Source organism: Mesoplodon mirus (genome assembly GCF_964341445.2).
Source record: "Mesoplodon mirus genome assembly, chromosome: X".
Lineage (NCBI taxonomy): Eukaryota > Metazoa > Chordata > Mammalia > Artiodactyla > Ziphiidae > Mesoplodon > Mesoplodon mirus.
The window spans coordinates 99,060,116-99,076,388 of NC_138981.1; the positions used below are offsets into that span (position 1 = coordinate 99,060,116).

Consider the following 16,273-nt stretch of genomic DNA (forward strand, 5'->3'; position numbering starts at 1 on the left):
CAAACAAGATTTTATTTCAGCCCAGATAAAATTAAATTAAGAAACTCAGATCAACACCAAATCATCCCTCATCTTTCAAGTCTCCACAGAGTTTTTAATCCACCCCTGATTTTATCTCCATGACCAGGAACCATGCAAAACTATAAGAAGCCAGGATACATTTGATGCTTTTCTAAAGTAGATGAAGTGACATCAGTGATTTATTCTGAAATAGGGATGAATTGAGATTGGATCTCAGTCTATATACTATCTAATATTCCAATGGATAAAAACTATCTTCCTTGCTTTGGAACACAGGTTCAGAGTTGATAGCTTCTCTCAAATACCAAAGATATATTTTACACTAAATATATGAATAAACAAATAAAAAGCAAAGAGTCTGAATAAAGAGGGGATCATGGATTACAGTCTTCACTCCATTACTAACTTTATGTTTTACCTAAGATATTTTTTTCTTTCTGTGTTCTTTTGCATAGTTAATGCTTCCCCCTAAATTGAAGTTGGAAAGTGGAAAGAAACTGAGAATTGTTTAGGGAGTTTGGTATCTGCTTTTCAGATGTCAGCTAGTTTGCCTCTTTCACAGTCATTTTTGTCAGAAATTACTTATCAGGCCTATGCGAGGAATTTTATAATCAGAATTTGCTGACATGATGGTAAGAAAAAGGAGATCTAGATTCAAAATCTTCTTTCCTTTCCCTGTGACTACAATTCCAATTAACTCATTTACTTTCTTCTATTTAAAAAAAGAAAAAACAAAAAACAACTCTCCAGGAAGTTTTCTTCAAGCTTCCTATTTCCCCCAAATTTTCTGGCCCTTGCAAATATTTTATTATACTATACTTTATAGTAGTATAATGGAGAGGTACAATTCAAAGAAATAGAAGTATCATAATACCTTGGAATAATACAGCACATTTATCTGTAGACATGCAAACCATAAATTAAATACAGTCATCCCGTGGTACCCACAGGAGATTAGTTCCAGGATCCCCATACGGATACCAAAATCCATGGATGCTCAAGTCCCTTATATAAAATGGTGTAGTACAGTTGGCCCTCCTTATCTGTGGATGCAGAACACACAGATATGGAGGGCTGACTGTAAAGTTAATAAAATGCTGTTGGAAACAATAATGCACCATGCCTCAGATGTTAAAGTTGATTAGATTTGAACTTCAACTTTGATTTGAAGCCTCAGTGAAAGCATAGGCTTAGCTTTGCTCCTTGGTGTGAAGAGAAAGACACTAAAAAGACAACTCATTTTAATATACTAAAAGTCCTATTTGATGGCTTTCTAGTGACATCGTTAGAAGTTGCCAGTGATACCTGTATGCTTATACCTTAGCACTCATTACTCTGACACAGATACAAGGCATGTTGCAACTCCTAAGAGAGAATCTGGGAGTAAGCCTGATTGGTGTAGAGAAAGGAGGTGGGATAAGACTAGTTGGAATGGTGCCCCCATAGCTGGAAGCTGGTCTACACCAAAAAAAGTGTATAAACCCACATTTGATGCAGGCCAGGGTCATGTCCCTTCATTTCACCCAAGGGACATGAAATGAAGAGGTACATCAAAGCCTCAGAGTGGGGAAGTTCCTAAGGACAATTAGGGTCAAGTCATTCTTCTGAGAGAATCAGGAAAGATGACACAAATGATTCTGCAAGCAGTCAACTGTCAGTCCCTGGAAAGGGGCCAGCAGAAATTAGGCAAAAGATTTAGGTCTGGATCCCAATTTCAACAGAGACACGGAAAAAGAATTGAGCTTCCAGATTGGAACCAAAGTCCAATTAAACAGCCAGTAGCAGATGGTGGGGTAAGAGATAAATGCTAAAGCCTGATGCTTACAAAGTTTCCCAGGGGCCCAAATCAATTCCAGAGGCATGGCATACACTAGGTTATTTCCAGACTTCTACCTGCTAAAAGAAAATGGTTCTCATTGGGCAAGGGGTATATCAGAACTGAGACTTCTTAGGCTGACACCACGAAGTGAAGCTGATGGGCCTAGGGTAGACAAGTACTATCTCTGAGCTCTTTAGCAGGAACATATATATTACTTTATTTTATCCATTATCCCACTGATAGCTAAGTAGATAATATTTCAGTTTTATAAATGGATATCACTCAAGTTTCAGTAGGTTAAATAACTTCCAGAAGTCAAAAATTCAAGAGAAATAAAACCTAGGTAGACCTGACACATAGTCCAGTGCTCTTCCTACAGAGCTACTGCTGGGATTCTTCCTGATACCTCAGCAGCTAAAATAGCTTACTGGCAGGGATCACGATATCTCTTTCATTGTGTAAAGCTCTGTAACTCCCATTCTGTTGACCATCAAAACAGGAAATGGGTATTCCTGAACTGCTGTTCAAGTGAGGCAATCAGCAAAGGCATTATTTAATACCCCAAAGTGTTATTTCCTTTGTAATGCTAAAAGACATCAAACTAGCATGAACAAGAAAAATAAAGATTTAAAAAATAAATAAAATAACCATTCTAGTTTATATATGCGCACACACACACACACAGAGAGACACCCCATTCTTAAAAAAATTCTCTGAATTTGAGAACAGTTTTTAAACTTTCGGGCAAATGTTAAACTTCTTAGGCTCTGTGGGGATTTTTCAAAAATCGTAACACCCCGGAAAACTGACTTGAAAAGTTATTTGGTATAGTTGACATATATACAGAAAAGCAGTGTCCTATAAAGAACATGCTCTGTAAGACAAAGGGCATCTAGACTGCCTGTGTTCCCCCAAATCCAGTTTTTAATACTCTGAAACCAGTTAATTTATGAACTCTGAGTTCCCCTACAGACTACCACAGATTCAACAGCAGGATACCAGAGCTGAGATTCTCAGGAAATCCAAATGAGCTGGGAAATACAGTTAGCAACATCATGATCTAGTCCCCAGATTAACACCAAACACACTTAAACACAGACACACGGACTGCCAAAAGTCAGCAGTGCCAGTCTCTGCTTTCTATCCTCTCACGTTCATTTAACGGTTCACAGAGCAATGATGTGTCAAACACCTTGCTAGATGCTGGGGGTACACATGTGAGCTAGATACTACCTCATGTAGCTCACATTCTAGTTAGAGGGATAGAAACTAGAAACTATTGATAATTATAGTACTGTGTGATAAGAACATTATACTATGATAGAATCATTGGTAGCTAAGGAAGCTCAGAGGAAAGAACAACTCATTCTATGTGCATTGTGGTAAAAAAGGTGAGTATCTTTAGGAAGAGATGGCTTGGGTGGGGGGAACTGCTGCTCCTGATATATTTGGTCCTTTGTCCCCAGTTCCTGGCACAAAGCTCCTAAAACCCTTGGAATTTCCTGAGTTAATGGAGTGTCTTTTGTTATTCGTAATGAGCTCCTTTCAGCCAAACTTGAGTTTATGCTAATGAGGTGATGATTGGTGAGCCTCCACTTCGCTCAGGATGAGGGCTGGTTGCCAGAGAAACCAACCTTGAGATTAGAGGTTGGAACTATCATGCCCACCCCCTGAGCTCCTGGAAGGTGAGAGGGGCTGAAAGTTGAGTTCAATCACTAAAGATTTAATCAATTATGCCTTACTAATGAGACTTCTATAAAAACCCCTAAACAACTGGGTGTGGAGAGCTTCCAGGTTGGTGAGCACATTAAGGTACTAGGAAGTTGACATGCCTGGAGAGAGAATAAAAGCTCCATGAGCTGTGGTACCCTCATCCCCACCAATACCTTGCCCTATACATTTCTCCCATTTGGCTGCTCTTATAATAAACCATTAATAGCAAATAAAGTGTTTTCCCGAGTTCCTTGAGTCATTCTAGTGAACTATCAAACCTGAAATGAGTCATTATGACTTCCTGAATTTATAGCTAGTTGGTCAGAAGTACTGGGGCTTTTGACTGGCATCTGAAGTGGGGACAGTCTTGATGGACTGACCTCTTAACCTGTGGGGTCTTTGCTAACTACAGATAGTGTCAGAATTGAATTGAATGGTAGGATACCCAGTTGGTGTTAGAAAATCTGAGACTGAATAATTGGTTGATGTCAGAAAACACCACAGACAAGTCAACCGTCTTTTTTTTTTTCTTTTTTTAATTTAATTTTTATTTTATATTGAAGTATAGTTTTTTTTTATTAGTTTCTGCTTTATAACAAAGTGAATCAGTCATACATATACATCTGTTCCCACATCCCTTCCCTCATGCATCTCCCTCCCTCCCACCCTCCCCATCCCACCCCTCCAGGCGGTCACCGAGCTGATCTCCCTGTGCTCTGCAGCTGCTTCCCTCTACCTATCTACCTTACGTTTGGTAGTCAACCGTCTTTTTAACCATTTATGACTCATACAACCCCCCTATTTGGAAAGGCCTAGGTCTTTCAGGAAGCTTATCAAGATAAAGTTGTCTGATAAACTGTGGCAAAGACTCTAATTGTTTCCCAGTATCCATTCTCCTATTCTTCCTGTTAGTAACAGAACCTTATGAACTTTAGCTGTGTACATGGCCTCCCAGCCAGAGACTATATTTTCCAGACTCCTTTGCAGAAGATGTGACAGAAATTTAGACAATGATATGCAAGCAGCAGCAATGTGTGCAACCTTTGGATCATGTTTTGACAAAAAAAACTCTTGTCCTCTTCTTTCTCTCTCCTCACTCAACCAGTAGTCTATAGCACAGACATGATAATGGGAGCCAATTTGACCACATAGAGAAAGTCACCATACTAGGAGATAGCAAAGCAACAGGCAGAAGGACCCTGGGCCTTGGATGACCTCCTGCAGCAGTGCTGCCTGCCCACTTTTGGTCTGTTGCTTGAGCCATAATATTTTGATGTGTCTTGATTATAGCAATTTTTTCTGTACTCTAAATAACATAGAAATAAATCTTCATAAAAGTGCAACTGAGCTCATAGCAGCACTATTTACAATAGCCAAGACATGGAAGAAAGCCAAGTGCCCATCAACAAATGCTTAGCTTAAGAAGACATGGTATATATAGAATATTACTCAGCCATAAAAAAGAATGAAGTATTGCCATTTGCAGAAATATGGATGAACCTAGAGAATATTATGCTTGGTGAAATAAGTCAGACAGAGAAAAGACAAATATTATATGAAATCACTATACATGGAATCTAGAAAATAATACAAATGAATCCATGTACAAAACAGAAACAGGCTCACAGACGTAGAAAACAAATTTATGGTTACCAAAAGGGAGAGGGAGGGAGGGAGGGAGGGAGGGAGAAATTCGGGGTATGGGATTAACAGATACAAACTACTATACATAAAATAGATAAGCAACAAGGATTTACTGTATAGCACAGGGAATTATAGCCATTATCTTGTAATAACCTATAATGAGATATAATTTTCAAAAAAAATATTAAAAAAGAATCACTATGTGGTACATCTGAAACTAACACAATACTGTAAATCAACTATACTTCAATTTTTTTAAAGATGCAATTGATATTACTTAATGTGTTACTCTTCCCAAAGGCATTTGCACATGGAATCCAAAAATCAAAGAATGTATAAACTCCAAAGAAAAATATGCTAATGGTAATTCAGATGTAGCGATAGGCCAGAGGTTTCTGGCTTTGGTTATATTTTGTTTTTAGCTCCCTTTAAATCTCAGCATGCCAACAACTGCCTACTCTGTCACTCCTTTAAGTTCAGCCCTGACTCTAAGCTTTCACATGTCAGTTTTTCCCCTTAGTATGTGATTTCCTTAAGAGCAGGAAGTATGCCTTACTTGCCTCTATAAATCCAGTTCCTAGAGTACAGCAGATGTTCAATAAACATGTATTGAATGCTTCTAGTGAAGGTAACCAAAACAGCCATATTTTCTCCTTTTAAAAAAAATTTCTCCACACATAGCTTTATTCTAATAATGCAAACAACTAAGTGACAAAAATAATAATGACAGAATAGGCTCATGATGTTGGTTTAAACTGCTTGTCAGGCAGTGTGTTTAATGATTACCCATGTTCCTTATTCCTCACAATAACTCCATGATGTAGATACTACTATTGACATTCCCATTTTATAGAAAAGATAACTGAGACTCAGAGAAGTTTAAAAGCTTTCCCAAGGTCTCACATTTAGGAAATGGTTGAAATAGGGATTTAAACCCAGGATTTCTCAGCTGCAATGTAGTCTGCCATATTATCTTCCAGAAATGACCTGGCAATGTGTAGGGTGGTGAGGGGAAAAATTAGCCTGGGTTTAAGAATGAGGTACAGATAATTAAGCCAATCTAAAGTTCATGTTGTGAGTTGCCAAATCAATATAAATTATATGATGCTTGTAAGAAACTTTTGTTAGTTTTCTGATCAAGGAATACTTTCACCTTGAAAATCTGTACATGGGGATATTTTTAATCTGGTCGTGAACCTTGGCGCAGTTCCCTAAAAACTGAAGAAAACTGCCCTGGAATGATCATAAGAGGAACTGCTATTTTATATAAATGTTTCAGACGACACTGGAAGAAAACAGCATAGACATGAAATAGACTTCACAAGATCAGTTTGAACATAATATATTATCTGCTATCAAACATTTTATTCATCAGTTATATTTCTAAGTTTGCTATTGTTTAAGAATATTCAGATATATAAAAGTAGAAATAGTATAATGAAACTGCATGTACCCATTATCTAGATTCAACAATTATCAAGATAAAATTTTTATTAATCATATCATGAAAACTGATATTCCTACTTTCAAAGGTAAGAAAGCATCATGTTCACAGATACTGCTTAAATGCTGAAACAAATCTAAAAATCCTAGTCTAACACCCTCTTTTTACAGCCAAGTAAACCAAAGCCTTGAATGCAGCGATGACCTAATCAAGGTCATTTAGTTAGTAACAGCCTATATAAGAATCAGTTTCCACTATATCACACTGCTATTTAGTATTCAATACTCCTTAGTTTATTTGAATCCTTTGAAAATAATTGATGAAACGTGGTAAAAGCCTTTTTTTCCATAAATTCATTAAAACAGACTAGGCTATTCTCCAGATGCGTCTGTTCTGCCGAATTTTTTTTCTGAGAATACAAGTTACAACTGTCCCACTTATCCCCTTTAACATCTAAATGTATTATAAAATAAACAGTTTTCCATCAAAAGAGTTCAGAGAAACAATCATATAGAATTTTACCATAACATCATGATCTTTCCCTATTTGTCTTGATAATGCTGAGACAGGAACAAACATATAATGAACTTGTTAATGAACTACTAACAGGAAACCAGAGTATACACATGTGTGTCCTTGTATTGAGCCTTAATAAAATTAGGAAGTTAAGTCCCAGCTGGAGGCCGGACAACCAGCAGAAAATTCCTAATCAGCCAGGGCCCAGCGTAATTTTAGGAAAAATAAAGATCAACAATACACATTAATTTTCTCAAGTTGTCATTCTAATAGTGGCATACGGGTTTTAAAATGCTTAAACAGTTCCTAAACCAGGTTTCAAAACCATCTCATCTATTAATCTTTGCTTTTAATTTAGAAGAAAACCACAGATTTTATGGATCATATTTATTGCATATTAACATTTGACTTCAAAGTAGCTGTATCACCCGAAAAGAGAACAGCTGGATACTTTACACTAATATTTGTGAATTATATTTTAGATTGGCAGCATATCTTTAAAGAAATGTTTTATTTCTTTCCTCAGACTATGACCTACTTTCTCCCTAGGTTACCGTCATTCATTCATTCATTCAGTCATTTATTTGACAAACATTGAGTTCTGTGCTAGGTAAGCGGGATACAGCAATGAATGAACAAATTCCTGCCCTCACTGAACTTACATTCCAGTGGTGGGGATAGATCATAAACAAACAAGAAAGCAAAAAAAATATGTTAGGTAATGATAAATGCCATAAAAAAAAGAGGCAGGGTAAGAGGTTAAATGGTAATGGGTGGAGTGAGGAAACAAGGCTATTTTCGAGAGGATGATCAGCAAGGCCTCTCTGAGGAAGGATCTGAGTAAAAGGATGGAGGGAGTCATGAAGATAACTGAGTAGAGAGTGTTTCAGGCAAATGGAATAGCAAGTGCAATGGCCCTGACGAGGGACTGTGTAGGTTGTGACAAGGAAGCCTGTGTTGCCGGAGCAGAGTAAGCAAGGAAGAAAGTAAGAAGAGGAAAGGTCAGAGAGGTAGACAGAGGGGGCAGTTTGTGTGGTGCCTTCCAGGCCATTTTAGACTTTGGCTTTTGTTCTGAGTGAGATGGGGAGCCATTGGAAGGTTTTGATTAGGGAGTATATGAAATTAGTTATAGCTTATAGATAACTCCAGCTGCTGAGTAGACAATAAACTGGAAAAGGAAACAGTTTTCTATCCGAGAAACTTTTGTAATTTTCTAGCCAAGAGATGATGGCAGCTTGCATTATGATGGTGGGGAGCGCCATATTCTGAATATATTTTGAAGGTAGGGCTGATGTGATTTTCTAAAGGATTAGATGTAGGGTATGTGAGAGAGAGGGTAATCTAAAATGACACCAAGGATTCTAATCTAAGTAACTAGGTAAATGGTGATGCCATTTATTGAAAGGAGGCACAGTGGGGGAGGAGCAGGCTTGGTGTGGGAATAAAGAATTCAGTTTTGGACATGATAAGTTTGAGATGCTCATTAAACTTCCAAGTGAAGATACAGAGTAGACAGTTGGATACACAAATCTGGAGCGTAGCAGAGAGTTCAGTACTAGAGATAACATTTGAGAGTTAATGATATATACATGGTCCTTAAAGCTCTGAGACTGAGAATGAGATTGTCCGGTGACCATTTGGATTGTGTAGCAGGTTGAGGCATGGGTCATTCTAAAACTAGAAAATTAGGAACTCTAGAGAATTACCACACCGTTAAAAAAAGATGAACATTTGCTGATTGGAACAATTATCAAACATCACTAGATAAACTAAATGGTGTTCATTGGTTTTAATCTTTCTGTCCTTTATTCTCAAGTACAAAAGTATATTATCTCACATGGTAACAGGTTAGAACTAATTCAGACATCTTTCTTTTAACTTCTTCTATTTTAAATAGTCAAAGTTTCAGCAATATTAACACCACAGTGCTAATCACTAAGTTTCTAAAAGCCACACAGTCTTTTATTCACTTTATAAGACTCGTTCTTACAAAGCTCTTTTCTAGAACTTTTCCTTGCCTGGCTGGTGGCATTACTGCATTAAAATATGAAACTTCCTTACTTTTAAACCCCTCATTTCCTTTCTTTTCTATTCAAGTTTGAAGACCCATTAAACATTTTTGTGCTCATGTGACAACTAAGGGGCAATAAATGAAAATTTCCCTGAAGAGAAAGTTGTTCAAAGACTCATAATTTCAGGACCCAAAAGACATCTTTAAAAAAAATCCTCCAGGGCTTCCCTGGTGGCGCAGTGGTTGAGAGTCCGCCTGCCAATGCAGGGGACACGGGTTCGTGCCCTGGTCCGGGAAGATCCCACATGCTGCGGAATGGCTGGGCCCGTGAGCCATGGCTGCTGAGCCTGCGCATCCGGAGCCTGTGCTCCACAGCGGGAGAGGCCACAGCAGTGAGAGGCCCGTGTACCGCAAAAAAACCAAAAAAAACAAAAAACCAACCCCCCCAAAAAAAACCAAAAAGAAAAATCCTCCAAACTCATCAAATTGTACACATTAAATATGTACAGTTCTTTGCATATCAATTATACCTCACTAAGCTGTGAAAAATAATTTTTTAAAAAAATCTTCCTTCATTCTGTGTCACCAAATTGTTGCACTGATTTTCTGTTACTACTAGTTTCAACTGATCTTTCTGGTATATTCCCCATTAATCCCTGTGTGCTGTGTTTAAATGTTGAGAGCAAAGTTACATACCATTTTCCTTGGTTCTGAGCTGTTCTCTAGCATATATATGTGACACACATTTAGAAGAAGACACAGAATAGCTAAGAGAAATGCAGATATACATACTAAATTAATCATAAAAGTTTCAGATCTTAGTATAGTGTCTAAGAACATTAAATCTGGAGTCATATTGCCTGGGTTTGAATCTCAGCACCATTATTTACTAGTTGCGTGACCCTAGAGAATGTACTAAACATCTCCATGCCTCACTTTCCTCATCTTTAAAAGGGCTTACTTCACAGGATTGCAGTGAGAATTAAATGAATGTGTGTAAAGCATCTGCTATGTGCCTGGCGCACAGTAAGCCTATGTGTGAATTAGGTGATAGAAGATTTTAATCAGAAGATTGGGCAGGGGTTGAATAAAATAAAGCTCCATCTGTCCATTTTCTTGTCAAGATTTACCCCTTGCCACCTACTGGGGTTACAAGTCCCAATTTGGCATAACGCCTCTGTGATAAACTCTCAAAGCAGGAATTATTTTCTCTAAAGCATGCATTGATATTCACATAAAGTACTCAAGAGGTCTGTATGGGAAAGAAGCAGGTAGGTGTTAATCTTTCACATTTGCACAGTATGACTAATTCTTATCTTGAGTATTTTGCAAAGTACAAAGACTAGGACAGCTACATTTTAGTGATCTGTAAGGAATGAAGGTATGAATACATGGATGCATGTATGAATGAAACAAAAAATCCTAGAAGAGGGAGGATAAACATAATGAGAAAATGTCAAAAGGGAAGGAGATGGGAAAGCAAGAATTGCTAAGCCATCAAAGACCTCATTCCCACACTTGGCAACTATGCCTAAGCCTCTTGCATTTTTTTTAAGTAAGAGGAACAATTTTCTGTAAATGCTTAACAGAAATCCTTAAAGTTCCATTATTGATACAAAAGAGGCCCCTCCTTTGGAGAAAATGCAGCAGAGTGTCTCAGGATATAACATCCACAGATAATTATAAGTTCTCAAACATTAAATAACAATGACCAGATTCCTTCCCTAGTTTATCAGTTCCATATGCCAGAGTGGGCTGCAGAATCTCAGAGACCCAGAAGATAGAATAAAGGATTGTAAGGAAGCCAGTGTAGAAAAACAGTTATCATTTCCACTTCTTCCTAAAGCTTGGAAAACCTAAATTAGGGGAAAGGCATAAAAATATATTTTCTTCCCTCAAGAAGCTCACAGTCTAGTCCAGGGAGGTAGACAGGTGTAAAGACAAATATGATGCAGTCTACTAAATACTATGATAGAGAGAAGCATTTTTTCCTTGTGGGCCTATGGAAATCCAGGCTATGGGTTTCAGCGAGGGGATGATGTCTAAGTGGAGTTTTAAATGATAAATAGGAGGTCTCACTATCTTCTATTTGGAGTATTGAAAGTATTCCCTATCTTCCCTCTGGCCCACCCTCTCTGGCCCCACAAGAAAAATATGAAGGAGGACTTGAGTTGTCCAGGGGCGGAGAACTTGAGATGGGTCCAGCAACAGAGTTTTTATTTAGGACAAGGTAGCCTGACTGTGTGTAAATTTGGACTATCTTCTTTTTCCTTCATTTAATGTATCAGTGACATTAGCCTTCCACATTACCATGAGTCTTTTAGAATGCCACACTGTTTGACAATTGTCATTTGTTATGTCATCCAAATACTTAATGACACAGACGGACTCTAATTCCAAGCTACATAGATGCTGCTTACTATGGACTCCTTAGAAAATAATTAAACAGCTGTGAACATTCTTTTTCATAAGGTTTGGTGGGATTTGTTGTGGCCAGTATATGCCACATTTAATTTCTTAACTATCATCTATGATATTTAATATGAGTCAAATTCCCATGATATCAACTGATATCAACCTTTTTAAAAAAATTTCCAAGCATGGTAAATTAGTATCTCTCCCTTCTCCTCCTCACCCCTTATTCTAGAAGAGTCCCAAAAGAAAAAGATCATCTCTAGAGTCATAAGAAATATCTTCTGTATGAATCTCCCTCTGCCATGGTACCCTTCTTGTGTCCCTCGATCTTAAAGAACATGCTCTTCTGAGTCATCTCTCTCTCATATGCCTGTCACACTTCTATGGACCAACAGATTCTTATCCCTCACAGACATACACATACCCATGGCACCTCACCAGACAAATAACCATCAAAATAGAGACAGATTTAGTGATGTGTATTAAGAGCACTAGACTGAATTAGGGGACATGAGTTTTGGCCATAATTCTACCACTGTTACATTGGATGCAAATTTCATTTTCTCAGGACCTCAATTTCTTCAACAGTAAAATAAGCTTGATGACCTACAAAGTCATATCCAGCTCTAATTAGTCTCCAAAAATACTTTAAAATAAAATTTGCTTTATTACAAATACATTTATTTTACACAATTTTATTATAAATTTTAAGAAAATTAAAACTTACCTTTCCAAATGTGTGAGACCCAGCCACTTCTTGTGAACTGTCTCTACAAGGCCTGTGTAAGAAGATAATATGGGTTAAAAGCAAACGAACTTATATGAAAAAACATATTAAATGTGGTAACCTCGATGATATCTGTGGAAAGGAAATTATTCAAATAAATACTGTTTGCTTTTACAAAATGCTTAAGGTAACAGAACTTGTGTGGACTGGCACAGTTCACATTATTTTCCCTCCTTCCAAGAAGAATGGGTAATATTTATACTAATCATCACCAGTGAAATAATTATTACTGATATGGTAAAGAAACATACTGAGATATTACTCAGACTATCATTATATTTTGAAATGAGAGGAAACTACTAAAGATTATAATTTGTTTACAGAAGATTTTTTTTTAAATATCACTTAACCAATAGTTTAAATGCAAATCATGCCAGCCCACTCCAACATTATATAAAGACAACATGATTCCAAAAGAGCTGGTGTACCAAATGTAGTACTACAGAAGAATCCTTAGGGTCGCTAGGTCTTGCTGCTACATTCAAACCATCATAGACAAATGAGACTTTCTCCTATTTATAAACCTCTTTAGAGAGAAGATTCCATTACTTTCCTCAGGATCCATTTCCAGTGTTTCACAATCAAGATTCCTCCTTAAGGGTCTAACAAAAATCTCCCATGCCCTTTCTTAAGTTTATTTAATCATCTAAGAATAAAGAGACTATTGACTATCCTCTGCATCTGAGTCATTGATATTTTAAGAAAATTATTAAATTATCCCTCAGGCTTCTCTTCTTTGGGTTGATGAATACTGTTCTTTCAACATTCCCCTCAGAGCACATCTCTTATGTTCCATGACCTATTTTCTGTTTCTCTAGGTAAATGCCTTGCTTCAGAATTCCGGTAAGGCCTGCCTAGATTTGAGCTTCTCATTTTATGTTTTACACTGTAAAACTCTTTAGAATGTATTTAGAATTTACATGGGGTCTATAGTATCTGCTCCTTACCTAAGATTTTATCTGCCAGAATAATATTAAGCAATCACCCAGATTATCCAAAATATAGCCGTATAACCACAGTGCAAAAAATATAAATTAAAAAAATGTAAAAGTCCTAATTCAAGCTCACAAAATAAGAGAAGTGCAGTTTTAGCTTTGTGGTATCCTGTCCAGAAGCCAAGAAATTATTTGTGGTACTTCTCAGGAAACAAATGTTTAAACTCTTGGGAGAAAGCCAGAAATCTGGAGTCAGTGATGCAGTTCTTGGCTCCCTAATTCTTATGTCACCAGAGAAATATTTTGGCTGAGCACTAGATACTTGTCCTCATTTCCAGACCACTTCATTTTGTGAAGTTAGATTCTCTGGAGAACTATATAGTGTAGGCCAAGGTGCATTTTTATGTTCTAATAGCCATATGTTATATATTTGAAATTTGAGCTTTTGGAATGTATGAAGGTATTGCCAATGTAAAAGCTGTCTTCCTGTATATTACACAATAGCATAAGAACTAATGCCTCTCTAAGGCTTCTGTTTTCTATTGATGAATCAGACTCTCAACAAGAGAAAGTAATGGTGCCCTTTGGATTTAACCCTGACGTGGTATACATATCGGACCAACTCTACACAAAGGCAGAATAGGTATCACCTTTGTAGTGAGATTTGAGGGGCCCTAAAAGATCAGCCTAGTACAGTACCTGACTTGCTCTCTTTGGTTCTCAAACATCTCCTTCTCAATAAGACCAACACTATGTCCACTCTATTTAAAACTGCAACCTGAGGGCTTCCCTGGTGGTGCAGTGGTTGGGAGTCCGCCTGCCGATGCAGGGGACACGGGTTTGTGCCCCGGTCCGGGAAGATCCCACATGCCGCGGAGTGGCTGGGTCCGTGAGCCATGGCCACTGAGCCTGCGCGTCTGGAGCCTGTGCTCCACAACGGGAGAGGCCACAACAGGGAGAGGCCCGCGTACCGAAAACAAACAAACAAACAAACAAAAATCCCTGCAACCTGTTCCAATCACACACACACACACGCACACACACGCACAGCACACCTATTTCTATATTTCAAAGCATGCATTTCCTTCTAATATATAATATCATCTAGTTAGTGAATTAATTAATTTGTCATTTATTGCCTGTCTCTCTCCTCTAGACTGTAGGCTATATGCAGCAGGTATTTTTGTCTGTTTCGTTCACTGATGATGCCCAAGTACCTAAAACTAGTACCTGACACACATTAAGTGCTCAATAAATATGCTTTAAATGAATGAATGAGTTGAATAATCCCTGAGGGATAGCTAGTATACAGACTGGCACTATGACATGCTCTACTTTGATATACTACTGAACGCATCAATCATCAGTTAAATCATTAAGTTGAAAACAGAAAGAGCAAGTATTATTCAACCAATTGCAAAATATTATTGAATGTTACTTTCGTTTATTTCAAAACATTTATTCAGTGCTTACAAGTTGCATTTCATCATTTACATAGATATATATATTCATATACACAACCACATATGTATTTTCTATAAACACTTAGACAAGGGCACACATGGAAGAAGCAAAAGGAGTAAAGGAGAATAGAAGAAAGAAAGTGAAAATAAAATAGAGACAACCATGGGCTGATTTGAGAACTGAGAGGATAGTAAGTGGTTTGGGGGTAGTTGAAGAGAGTACTAAAATGGTCAGGAAAAAATCTAGAGGTGACATTAGAACGTAATCAGGAAATATCTCACCTGGATCTCTCATGAAACTTAACTTAGATCAGGTAGGATAGGTCAGCCTCACTCCACATAAACCTCACTCCTTTTTTCCTGCTCTTGGGATCCCTACCTATTAAAAACCAAATTCCTTTCTCCCAAGGTGCTACATCTCCCTGGTTTCATTAAACTACTGTAGTTCATTTCCTCACACTCAAAAAAAAAAGAAAAAAAAAAAACCAAACTTATTTGTTTACCTTAGTTAACAAAATAGGAATGAAGTATTAGACTTGCCTTTTCATGTGACTATAAGCCTTCACATTCTCTGGAAATGAGTCTGAAACCAAATGGGGAAGCTGCCCCAATGGTTTCCCTTTTGTGCTTTCCATTTTCATTTCCTATCTCTAAATGATTTCTTTTTAAGTAGAATTGACTAAAACAAGAACAAAGGGAATGCTGAAACCACTTGAACTATAGGAAGCGTTTGGAAATGGTAAGCAATGTCTACATTTCCCTTTCTCTTTTTCAAAAAAACCCTGTAACATTTATAGTATGTTCATTGAAACAATTTCTTTGAACAACTGGAGGAAACTGTCAGCATTCCAAAGGCAAAACACACTAAAAGGCATTTATTTTAATTTTCAGGACATAGTTAATATTTTTCTCCTCTGTCATTTTCTTTTTTAAGTTTTTGATGATATTAGCTTCCAAAGTAGTTTATATTTGAAAAATAGTATAAACACATCAGAGCTGTACATGGCTTTAAATTTTATATTTATTTTTACATGTGAGTTTCATAAGAAACCATTGAGATACGAAGAACAGGAAGTATTCACCCCATTTTCTAGATGAGGAAAATAGTGCATTTTCCAAGATCACATAACAAAAAATTGTCTATCTGTTAACAGAGATCAGGCTGCCTTTTAATGTTGTCTGTATTCCTATATTCTTCTATTTCCGTTTAGCAGATATTAATTGAGCACCTAGCACTTAGCACTAAAAAACCAAGAGCTACATACTCTAGATACAAACATAAGACACAGTCTCTCTCCCCTCAAGGAAATTAGTATTTAGTATAGAAAACAGACATGTAAATAAATATTGCTAATACAGTAAGAGGTTGTATTAAAATGGTGGTCTCCAAACTTTGTAGATAATAAAATTCACTGTTTTCTTATTTGGAACACATCATCTCAGTAGATGTATGTTCATTTATAAATTATACACCTACAGTGTCATAATTAGCTAATATCTTAAGG

At 37.1% G+C, this 16,273-nt stretch overlaps 1 protein-coding gene across 1 annotated transcript in view; it reads right to left on the bottom strand.

Annotated features, from left to right (window-relative positions):
• The window catches only part of IL13RA2 (interleukin 13 receptor subunit alpha 2), a 51,569-nt gene extending 38,693 nt beyond the window's left edge, over nt 1–12,876 (bottom strand). The window contains exons 1-2 of the mRNA XM_082609932.1: nt 12,799–12,876; nt 12,311–12,362 (exon numbers count right to left, since the gene is read on the bottom strand). The gene's annotated coding sequence lies outside the window, so the exon portion shown is untranslated. The remainder of the gene's footprint in view (nt 1–12,310; nt 12,363–12,798) is intronic.
• Nucleotides 12,877–16,273: the final 3,397 nt, after the last annotated feature.